The 12,365-nt window shown below is 43.2% G+C and overlaps 1 protein-coding gene across 1 annotated transcript in view; it reads right to left on the bottom strand.

Annotated features, from left to right (window-relative positions):
- Nucleotides 1-11,405, bottom strand: part of LOC115111998 (zinc finger MIZ domain-containing protein 2) — an 85,944-nt gene extending 74,539 nt beyond the window's left edge. The window contains 1 exon segment of the mRNA XM_029638625.2: nucleotides 10,558-11,405. The gene's annotated coding sequence lies outside the window, so the exon portion shown is untranslated.
- Between the last annotated feature and the right edge of the window lie 960 nt (nucleotides 11,406-12,365).

Here is a 12,365-nt window from a genome sequence, read left to right as displayed (position 1 = left end):
AACTCCTTCACGACGCCAGGACAGCGGAGTCAATCACCACCTTCCGGAGACACCTGAAACCCCACCTCTTTAAGGAATACCTAGGATAGGATAAAGTAATCCTTCTCACCCCCCCCTTAAAAGACCTAGATGCACTATTGTAAAGTGGCTGTTCCACTGGATGTCATAAGGTGAAAGCACCAATTTGTAAGTCGCTCTGGATAAGAGCGTCTGCTAAATGACTTAAATGTAAATGTAATACTGGGCCTTGTCTCAGGATGGTAAATTGTTGGTTGAAGATATCCCTCTAGTGGTGTGGGGGCTGTGCTTTGGCAAAGTGGGTGGGGTTATATCCTATACTGATGTGTCGGGGGCCTAGAGTCAGTCTGTTATATCTGGAGTATGTGCCCTGTGTGAATTTAACCTCATAGTACGCCTCATCCCGCATGCGGGATCGTGACTACAGCCTCAAGCTCATTACCATAACGCAACGTTAGCGATTTCTAAAAATCGCAAATGAAATGAAATAAATATGCCTGCTCTCAAGCTTATCCTTTTCTTAACAATCCTGTCGTCTCAGATTTTCAAAATATGCTTTTGAACCAGAGAAAATCAATCATTTGTGTAAGAGTGGTGATAGCTAGCTTAGCATTTAGCGTTAGCATTTAGCACGCAACATATTCACAAAAACCAGCAAAGGAATCAAATAAAATAATTTACCTTTGAAGAACTTCAGATGTTTCAATGAGGAGACTCTCAGTTACATAGCAGATGTCCAGTTTTTCCTGAAAGATTATTGTGTAGGACACATCGTTCCGTTTTGTTACTATGCATTTGGCTACCGAAACTAACCGAAAATTTAGTCACCTACACGTCGAACTTTTTTCCAAATTAACTCCATAATATCGACTGAAACATGGCAAACGTTGTTTGAATCAATCCTCAAGGTGTTTTGTCATATATCTCTTCATTGAAATGTCGTTCCTGGAAGCTTGCTTTGTTCTCAGATTCGGATGGAAAAATACTAGTAGCTGAGTTTTGCGCACCAATTTGCACGCAGGACACCGTGCGGGCACTTGGCAATTGTAGTCTCTTATGGTCAATCTTCCAATGATATGCCTACAAATACGTCACAATGCTGCAGACACCTTGGGGAAACGATAGAAAGGATCCGTTCATTCCTGTCGCATTCACAGCCATATAAGGAGATCATGGAAAACGTAGCTTCGGAAATCCTGTTCATTTCCTGGTCGCTGAAACATCTTGGTTTTGCCTGAAGGTTTTGTTCTAAGGCACTCACAGTGAAAATCTTTGCAGTTCTGGAAACGTCAGAGTGTCTTCTTTCCAAAGCTATCAATTCCAAGCATAGTCGAGCATCTTTTCGTGACAAAATATTGCGCTTAAAACGGGCACTTCTTTTTATCCAAAAATGAAATAATGCCCCAACTGACATTTACTCCTGAGGTGCTGACCTGTTGCACCCTCTACAACCACTGTGATTATTATTAATATTACTTGACCCTGCTGGTCATCTATGAACATTTGAACATCTTGGCCATGTTCTGTTATAATCTCCACCCGGCACAGCCAGAAGAGGACTGGCCACCCATCGTAGCCTGGTTCCTCTCTAGGGTTCTTCCTAAGTTCTGGCCTTTCTAGGGAGTTTTTCTTAGCCACCGTGCTTCTACACCTGCGTTGCTTGTTGTTTGGGGTACAGCACTTTTGAGATATCAGCTGATGTAAGAAGGGCTTCATAAATAAATGTGATTTGATCTTTATTGTATTATTCACACACACTCAAAATACGCTGCGTCAACTTCAGTAGCCTACCTGTCCTCTTCTAGTTGGGCATGTGAGATGAAGTGCGCCTAGTATACACTACACGACCAAGAGTATGTGGACACCCCTTCAAATTAATGGATTCGGCTAGTTCAGCCACAGCCGTTGCTGTCAGGTGTATAAAATTGTGAACACCGCCATGCAATCTCCATAGACAAACATTGACAGTAGAATGGCCTTACTGAAGAGCTCAGTGGCTTTCAACCTGGCACCGTCATAGGATGCCACCTTTCCAACTAGTCAGTTCATCAAATTTCTGCCTTGCTAGAGGTGCCCCTGTCAACTGTAAGTGCCGTTATTGTAAAGTGGAAATGTCTAGGAGCAACAACAGCTCAGCCATGAAGTGGGAGGCCACACAAGCTCACAGAACGGGACCGCCGAGTGCTGAAGCGTGTAAGCACATAAAAATCTGTCCTCGGTTGCAACTCACTACCGAGTTCCAAACTGCCTCAAAGCAACGAAGGCAGAATAACTGTTCGTCGGGAGCTTCATGAAATGAGTTTCCATGGCCGAGCAGCTGCACACAAGCCTAATCGGTGGAAACAGTGGATCAGTGGAAACGCGTTCGCTGGAGTGATGAATCACTCTTCACCATCTAGCAGTCAGACGGACTAATCTGGGTTTAGCAGATACAAGGAGAACGCTACCTGACCCAATGCATAGTGCCAAATTTGGTGGAGGATGAATAATGGTCCAGGGCTGTTTTTCATGGTTCGGGCTAGGCCCCTTAGTTCTAGTGAGGGAAATCTTAACGCTACAATATACAATGACATTCTAGACAATTCTGTGCTTCCAACATTGTGGCAACAGTTTGGGGAAGGCCCTTTCCTGTTTCATCATGACAATGCCCCCTGTGCACAAATTGAGGTCTGTACAGAAATGGTTTATCGAGATCGGTGTGGAAGAACTTGACTGGCCTGCACAGAGCCCTGACCTCAACCCCATTCAACACCTTTGGGATGAATTGGGACGCCGACTATAATCCTGGAAGCAAGTCCACGCAGCAATGTTCCAACATCTAGTGGAAAGCCTTACCAGAAGAGTGGAGGCTGTTAGAGCTGCAAAGGGGGGGTGTATATATTTTCCTGAAGGGGCGCCATCGATTTTCATCATCGATTTTCATTTCAGAGAAGTCAGATTTTCTCCATGTAACCCTTATTATGAATAAAGTTCACTCCCTTACAAGCAAAAACTCATAAATTACAGGCACCATCCACACTGAGCTAAAGGCTAGAGCTACAGCTTTCAAGGTAGCGGGAGCCACGCTCATTGAAATCCGCTACGACATCTAACGAGCCATCAAACAGTCAAAAGTCAATACAGGATTAAGATTGAATCTTACTACGCTGGCTCTGACGCTCGTCAGATGTGTCAGGGCTTGAGAGCAACAGCTGTTCCGGGTGACTGTGTGAACTTGCATTCTGTAGCTGATGTGAGTATGACCATCAAACAGGTTAACATTCACAAGGCCGTGGGGCCAGACGGATTAACCAGATGCGGATTGCCAGCAGCTGTTTATGACTTCAAGCCTATCAACTCCCGAGATTAGGCTCGTGTAACCGATGTGAAATGGCTAGCTAGTTAGCGGGGTGCGCACTAATAGCGTTTCTAACGTCACTCGCTCTAAGACTTGGAGTGGTTGTTCCCCTTGCTCAGCAAGGGCCACGGCTTTTGTGGAGCGATGGGTAACGCTGCTTCGAGGGTGGCTGTTGTCATTGTGTTCCTGGTTTGAGCCCAGGGAGGAGCGAGGAGAGGGACGGAAGCAATACTGTTACACTGGCATAAGTGCCTATAAGAACTTCCAATAGTCAAAGGTTAATGAAATACAAATGGTATAGAGAGAAATAGTCCTATAATTCCTATAATAACTACAACCTAAAACTTCTTCCCTGGGAATATTGAAGACTCGTGTTAAAAGGAGCCACCAGCTTCCATATGTTCTCATGTTCAGAGCAAGGAACATAAATGTTAGCTTTTTTACATGGCACATATTGCACTTTTACTTTCTTCTCCAACACTTTGTTTTTGCATTATTTAAACCAAATTGAACATGTTTCATTATTTATTTGAGGCTAAATTGATTTTATTGATGTATTATATTAAAATAATTGTTCATTCGGTATTGTTGTAATGGTCATTATTACAAATAAAACTTTTTTTTTCGGCCAATTCATCGGTATTGGCTTTTTTTGGTCCTCCAATAAATCGGTATCGGTGTTGAAAAATCATAATCGGTCGACCTCTATTGTGCACCGATGAAATTGGGTATCGGACTGCTCAGTGACATCCACAGAACACAGCCATGTAGAGTTTTCGCAAATATTAGCGTATCTGCTCTTACTGCAGGACTCTGAAACCACTGAAATTAGCCACACTAGCTCGCAATGTTCAATACACATAGTGGTTTAGTTTATTAATTGGACCATTTTAAAAACAAGCACACATAAAATTTGAAAGACACATGTACTTGAGTAAAACCATTGAGGATAGTGGATAATCATTATTGTGGCTAGCTTCACATAGGTAGGGACAAGCGATTACCAGGGCCAAGTCCAGCAGGAGGAGAGACAACGTTTGCCAACGTTCAGACAGAAATGTATTATGTATAATAAACATGCCCCTGATTCTAAGGAATCGTGTCAGTTATATTCCTGGCATTTCTATATGCAACATGCCAAAGCGTTTTTGTACTGAACACAGCAGTGGTACATGGATAAAATCACCGGGGAAGCCAATCCAGAATGATTTGCCATATTACAGCTAGAGGTTGACTGATTAATATTAGGTTCGATTTCAAGTTTTCATAATAGGTAAATCGGCCGTTTTGGACACCAATTACATTGCAATCCATGAGGAAACTGTGTGGCAGGCTGACCACCTGTTACGAGAGTGCAGCGTCAAAAGGACCTTGTGGCTGCAATGAGCCAAGGTAAGTTGCTAGCTAGACTTAAACTTATCTTATAAAAAAAACAATCAATCTTCACATAATCACTAGTTAACTACACATGGTTGATGATATTGCTACGTTAACTAGCTTGTCCTGCGTTGCATATAATCAATGCGGTGCCTGTTAATTTATCATCGAATCACAGCCTAATTAAACTTCGCCAAATGGGTGATTTAACAAAAGCGTAATTTGCGAAAAAAGCACATTCGTTCCACAAATGTACCTAATCATAAACATCAATGCCTTTCTTAAAATCAATACACAGAAGTATATTTTTTTAAACCTGCATATTTAGTTAAAAGAAATGCATGTTAGCAGGCAATATTAACTAGGGAAATTGTGTCAGTTCTCTTGCGTTCAGTGCAAGCAGGGTCAGGGTATATGCAACAGTTTGGGTTGCCTTGCTCGATGCGAACTGTGTTTCTTCCTAACAAAGACCGTAATTAATTTGTTAATTATGACATAACATTGAAGGTTGCGCAATGTAACAGCACCCGTTCGACAAAATACATAATGGTTCCGTATTTCACTGAAAGAAAAAACATTTTGTTTCCTAAATGATAGTTTCCGTATTTTACCATTAATGACCAATGGCTCGTATTTCTGTGTGTTTATCATAATTAAGTCATGATTTTATATTTCATAGAGCAGTCTGACAGAGCGGTGGTAGGCAGCAGCAGGCTCATAATCATTCATTCAAACAGCACTTTACTGCGTTTGCGAGTAGCTCTTAGCAATGTTTGATGCACAGCATTGTTTATGACTTCAAGCCTATCAACTCCCGAGATTAGGCTGGCAATACTAAAGTGCCTATAAGTCAAAGGTATATGAAATACAAATGGTATAGACAGAAATAGTCGACGTGTTATAATTCCTATAATAACTACAACCTAAAACTTCTTAACTGGGAATATTGAACCACCAGCGTTCATATGTTCTAATGTTCTCAGCAAGGAACTTAAAACGTTAGCTTTTGTACACAGCACATAGTGCAATTTAACTTTCTTCTCCAACACTGTGTTTTTTCATTATTTAAACCAAATTGAACATGTTTCATTATTTATTTGAGACTAAATAGATTTGATTAAGTTACAATAAAAGCGTTCATTGTTCATTCAGCATTTTTGTAATTGTCATTATTACAAACATATGGGGTAAAATAAATTAAAAATCGTCCGATTAATCGGTATCAGCATTGAAAAATCATAATCGGTCGACCTCTAATTGTAACCCGTGTGTTCTGATAATTGTGTTGTTCTCTCTATAATCTGTAAGTTCATATGCCTTGCGACCTAAGGCTGAGACAATAAGAAGACACAGTGGCAGAATAAATTCAACCACACATTTGTTTCATTACAACACCGGAGAACAAGATCTGTCCTGTGAAGTCCACAAAACATAATTGCATTAACTAACAGTGACATGATCTTCAGCATGGGGCGGCAGGGTAGCCTAGTGGTTGGAGCGTTGGACTAGTACCCGAAAGGTTGCAAGTTCAAATCCTCAAGCTGACAAGGTACAAATCTGTCGTTCTGCCCCTGAACAGGCAGTTAACCCACTGTTTCTAGGCAGTCATTGAAAATAAGAATTTGTTCTTAACTGACTTGCCTAGTTAAAAGGTAAAAAAAAAAAAAAGTGGTCGCAAAGATACAGGAGCTGCCGCCACTATTCCAGCACCATTTCAATATCATCGAATCACCTATGATTAGTCTAATACAGTGGTAACTAAAAGATACCAACATTTTGTCCAATCAATGTCAGCTAAATATGATGTGGCTGTCCATGGTACTGATGTGAATGTGTGTGCGCACAAGTGGAAAAAACATGTTGACTCACCCTATGTAGAGAAACGCCAATGCCATCCTCCTCTTTCATGTTGGCTAAACGGTCTATGACTCTGTCATACAGTACATGCTTTTAGTTTTTGTTGTCCTAGGCTACCTGGCTGAAATACTTGCTGGCTAGCCTAACTTCCTTTCATGGGCAACGATACGCCACGGCAGCTAGTTATAACATTAGTATACTACCTCTAGCTACATGTTGAACTTCCATGCTCTCAGGCCAGGGGCAAAATGTATGAAATGTATGGTTGGATCAGAATTGGCATTATAATCAGTGGATAGTACGGAGAATTAAGTCAAACCACAAGTCCAAATCCCAATCCATGTCTAATTTAGGAAAGGGAAGATTTTAGCTAGCTAGCCAGCCACCGGAGGACAACAACAATTCACTTTTTTTTTCTGGAAATAATGTCATTTGGCTTGTTATATGATTGGTCTGAAGCCAGGGAGGCGACACCGTTGCTGGCTTCCCTTGCATTCAATGCTACGGGCTGCAACAATGTCATACTCTTTCTGACTGGACAGCATCAGACAGATACGCTACACATAGTGAGACAGAGGGGCACTGTTCCGTTCGCTCGGATGCTTTCTCCGGTGAAATACATTCAGCTTCTTGCGAATTAGAGAAAATTTATGAAACACAGAGGCTAAAGAATAAAGTATTTGGTGTTTTTTTCCGGGAAGTCTGGCTTCCCTTGGCATCCATGAATAGGTAGCAGGTAGCCTAGAGGTTAGAGCGTTGGACTAGTAACCGAAAGGTTGCAAGATTGAATCCCCGAGCTGACAAGGTAAAAATCTGTAGTTCTGCCCATGAACAAGGCAGTTAACCCACTGTTCATAGGCCATCATTGAAAATAAGAATTTGTTCTTAACTGACCTACCTAGTTAAATAAAGGTCAAATAAAAAAATTACACTTTCCCGAAATGGATCCTTTGTTTCCATTCTGCTCTTCCTCCCGGGGAAGGACTGCCCGTTCCATGATCTCGCCATCACGGTTGACAACTCCATTGTGTCCTCCTCCCAGAGCGCTAAGAACCTTGGCGTGATCCTGGACAACACCCTGTCGTTCTCAACTAACATCAAGGCGGTGGCCCGTTCCTGTAGGTTCATGCTCTACAACATCCGCAGAGTACGACCCTGCCTCACACAGGAAGCGGCGCAGGTCCTAATCCAGGCACTTGTCATCTCCCGTCTGGATTACTGCAACTCGCTGTTGGCTGGGCTCCCTGCCTGTGCCATTAAACCCCTACAACTCATCCAGAACGCCGCAGCCCGTCTGGTGTTCAACCTTCCCAAGTTCTCTCACGTCACCCCGCTCCTCCGCTCTCGCCACTGGCTTCCAGTTGAAGCTCGCATCCGCTACAAGACCATGGTGCTTGCCTACGGAGCTGTGAGGGGAACGGCACCTCAGTACCTCCAGGCTCTGATCAGGCCCTACACCCAAACAAGGGCACTGCGTTCATCCACCTCTGGCCTGCTCGCCTCCCTACCACTGAGGAAGTACAGTTCCCGCTCAGCCCAGTCAAAACTGTTCGCTGCTCTGGCCCCCCAATGTTGGAACAAACTCCTTCACGACGCCAGGACAGCGGAGTCAATCACCACCTTCCGGAGACACCTGAAACCCCACCTCTTTAAGGAATACCTAGGATAGGATAAAGTAATCCCTCTCACCCCCCTTAAAAGATTTAGATGCACTACTGTTCCACTGGATGTCATAAGGTGAATGCACCAATTTGTAAGCTAAATGACTTAAATGTAAATGTATAGGCAGAAACTCAAACAGGGAGTATCTGTGCTAAGGTCTATTCAACCCTGGTCTGGCCTATCCGAATCCATGCTTCAAGATTGTTTTGATCACGCGAACTGGAATGTATTCCAGGTTGCCTCTGAGAATAACATTGAGGTATACACTGACACGGTGACTGAGTTCAACAGGAAGTGTATAGGGAATGTTGTTACCATTGTGACTATTAAAACCTTCCCAAACCCAAAACCACAGAAAGATGGCAGCATTCGCGCAAAACTGAAAGTGTGAACCAGTGCATTTAACCACAGCAAGGTGGGACTCCAGACAATTACATATTAGAAAGGGAAAACCAGCGGAAACCAACGCTTTGCTCCCGGACAAGCTAAACACCTTCTTCACCCTCCTTAAAGATAACACAGTACCACCGATGCAGCCCGCTCCCGAGGACTGTGGGGGGTGCTCGTTCTCCGTGGCCGACGTGGGTAAGTCTGCTGTCCTCACTTGCTCCAACATGTCCACCATTGTTCCTATACCCAAGAAAGCAAAGGTAACTGAACTAAATGACTGTCGCCCTGTAGTATTCACTCCTGTCATTATGAAGTGCTTTGAGAGGCTGATTAAGGGTCATATCACCACCACCTTACCTGACGCCCTAGACCCACTTCAATTTGCATACCACCCCAATAGATCCACAGACGATGCAATCACTGCATCTGGACAAGAGGAATACCTATGTAAGATCACTGTTCATTGACTACAGCTCAGCCTTCAACACCATAGTACCCTCCTAGCCCAGGCCCTTGGTCTGAACCCTAACCTGTGCAACTGGGTCCTGGACTTCCTGACAGGCCACCCCCAACAACACCTCTACTGCACTGATCCTCAACACCAGGGGCCCCATATGTGTGTATGCTCAGTCCCCTCCTGTACTCCCTGTTCACCCATGACTGGGTGGCCATGCACAATTCCAACTCGATCATCAAGTTTGCAGACGACACAACAATAGTAGGCCTTATTACCAACAATGACAAGACAGCCTACAGGGAGGAGGTGAAGGCCCTGGCAGAGTGGTGCCTCTCACAGTCAACAAAATGAAGAAGCTGATCATGGACTTCAGGAGACAACAGAGGGAGCATGCCCCCATCCACATCGATGGGTCCGCAGTTGAGAAGCTGAAAAGCTTCAAGTTCCTTGGCACTGGCAATCTGAAATGGTCCAACCACACAGACAGTGTGGTGTAGGCAGCGCAATAGCACCTCTTCAACCTCAGGTGGCTGAAGAAATTCAGCTTGGCCCCTAAGACACTCACAAACTTTTACAGATGCACCATTGAGAGCATCACCGCCTGGTATGGCAACTGCACCGCCCACAACAGCAGGCCTCTCCAGCGGGGTGTCTCCCCAACGCATTACAGGGGCACACTGTCCACCCTCCAGGACACTTTACAGCACCCAATTTCACTGGAAGGCCAAAAAGATCATCAAAGTCATCAACGACCCGAGTCACAGTCTGTTCACCCCGCTATCATCCAGAAGTCACGGTCAGTACAGATGCATCAAAGCTGGGACAGAGAGACTGAAACAGAGCTTCTATCGCAAGGACATAAGACTTAAATAGCCACTAGTCGGCCTAAACCCAGTACCCTGCCCTAAAATTAGTCACCATCACTAGCCGGATACCACCCGGTTACTCAACCCTGCACCTTAGAGGCTGCAGCCCTATGTACATAGACATGGAATCACTGGTCACTTTAATAATGTTAACATACTGCATACATATGAAATGAGTAAAATACTGTATTCTAGTCAATGCCACTCCGACATTGATCATCCTAATAATGATATATTTCTTAAATTATTTTACTTTGAGATGCGTGTATTGTTAGATACTATTTCACTTTTAGAGCTAGGAACACAATCAATTCTCTACATCCGCTAAATATGGTGTAGGTGACCAATAAAATTGTATTTAATTAAATATATTTCCTATAGCAGGGAGTCTGCAACCTTTGTCATATGAGTGACAATTTACAATTAAAAAAAATCTGAGTGCCAGTTATGATGTTCAAATAAGCATTGTGGGCTATTCAACTGTGCCCAGAAAATGTCTAACTGCCCACAAACTGCATAACCTAATTCTAGCTGGCTACTAGACAGAGACGCTGTCTATTCAGCCACACCCCACAGTGCTCCACTATGCCTACCTGTATCAAGGCACTTTCCATTTAGTGGTGCTGAATCACAGGTGCGGCCTTAATGTGTAGATTTTTCTTAATTCCTTGGTCGAGTTTGTTTGTCTTTATGCGTCCTTGGTCGATTGTAGGCCTAAGTAATTCCTTTGACGTATGCCTTTTATTTCAATGCATGTGTAGGGTTTATCTGGCATAGTTTGAATTCGCAGTCAGCTGTTTAATGCTCAGGTTACTTTCATATTGATGTCGGCATTTGATAGTGTGTAATATACATCTATTTCATGTTGCGCTGTTCCACAAGTAGGCTAAATTAGTCAATGTAGCCTATGTATGATGAGGTTGAGTAGTACATTGTACACACCATTCCACAGACCTTTAAACCTAATATAGTGGTGATAATGTATTGGGAGGAACATTTTATTTTTTTGCAGTTCTCCAAATAGCATTTTAGAGTTAAAAATGTGTGTGGAAGTACAGTAAATGAGCTTCAACTGGTGGGTGCATTTCTACACCCTAGGTTTAGATGAACTGATGCCACTGAAAACTCAAGAGTCATAATTCTACAAGCCTCTCGTTCACATGTCCTTCACCATAAGGGGCTTATTGGAGCTGTCATCTGTGACAGACTTGTAAGTGTGCTTTAAACAATCTACATTTGTTGTTTGCTAGGCAAACAAATTAGATATTTTTTTGATACAGTTGAAACGAGGTGCATTTGTGGTGGCCGCAACCGGACTAGATTGTGAACGACACTTGGCGGAATGCATCGCTTGACTGCCGTGAGTGATTCGCACAATAGCCTATCGTTCGCGAACTGCAGCACCCAAACGATTCGTTCTCGAGTTCGTTGACCAGAGGCTGTGTGTATGTTTTGGTTCTACAAAGCGGTGTCCATCATACCATTCAATAAATTGATTGCATTCAATGTTGCACCATGCGATCACTGATCCGTTCTAAACATGCAAATAGACAGTTGATGTTCGGGAATACGTCTCCAGCAGGTCAAACGAACGACAAAAATTAACCGAGTCACTCGGAATCATGACAAAAAAAAACGAATCGTGCGCGAACTGCACATCACTAGCTACTTCTCATTTGAACGTACGATGAAGACAACACAAATTCGCTAACGTTAGCAAAGCTGACCAATGTCGCCCCCCATTCGTAAACAAACACTACTGTCGTTATCGTATTCATATTGTAGTGGTACAGTTACGTTATATTTAAACAATGATTGGAAAAAATATCAATTGAAGACATTTTGAATGCGGTATAAATAAAGGCAACTGTCAGTGTGACTGTTTACGAAATGGTTGCTAGCCAGCAAACGTTAGCCAACACTTGAGACGAATTTGGATATTTTACGAGACAGTAGTTCAATTCCAAGAAAAAAATCGTAACTACGTAGCCTACTTACGTTAACGTTACTTTCCTAAATCTATGACGAGACGATTGACTAACATGCGAATAATGGCTTGGGCCATTTGTGGCTAACAAGCTAACTAGCTAGCTCTGTGCCCTGCTAGTTAGTAAACAACTCTGATGTAACAAATATCCTGTACCAAAATGTAGCTCGTTAGTTGGCAAAAGTCAATGATGTGGTAGTACAGTGCTACCACTAGCTATAGGTTTTATAGCTAACTAGTTAGATGATGGTTTAGCCTACTCGCTGTTTAGCTACATGCTAGCTAACGTTAGCTTTAAGTGACAATGGAGTGAAGTGGCTGCTGGTGCTGACTTACCTTGCAACTTCAACTGGCCGGGGTTGGTCTGCGTGGCTGCAGTCTGAGCTCCGCGGCAGTAATGCGCAAACCCGTTTT

Source organism: Oncorhynchus nerka, linkage group LG27 (genome assembly GCF_034236695.1).
Source record: "Oncorhynchus nerka isolate Pitt River linkage group LG27, Oner_Uvic_2.0, whole genome shotgun sequence".
In the NCBI taxonomy this organism is placed as follows: Eukaryota; Metazoa; Chordata; class Actinopteri; order Salmoniformes; family Salmonidae; genus Oncorhynchus; species Oncorhynchus nerka.
Note: the sequence above shows the minus strand (reverse complement) of the source record. Positions and strands in the feature narration are given on the sequence as shown.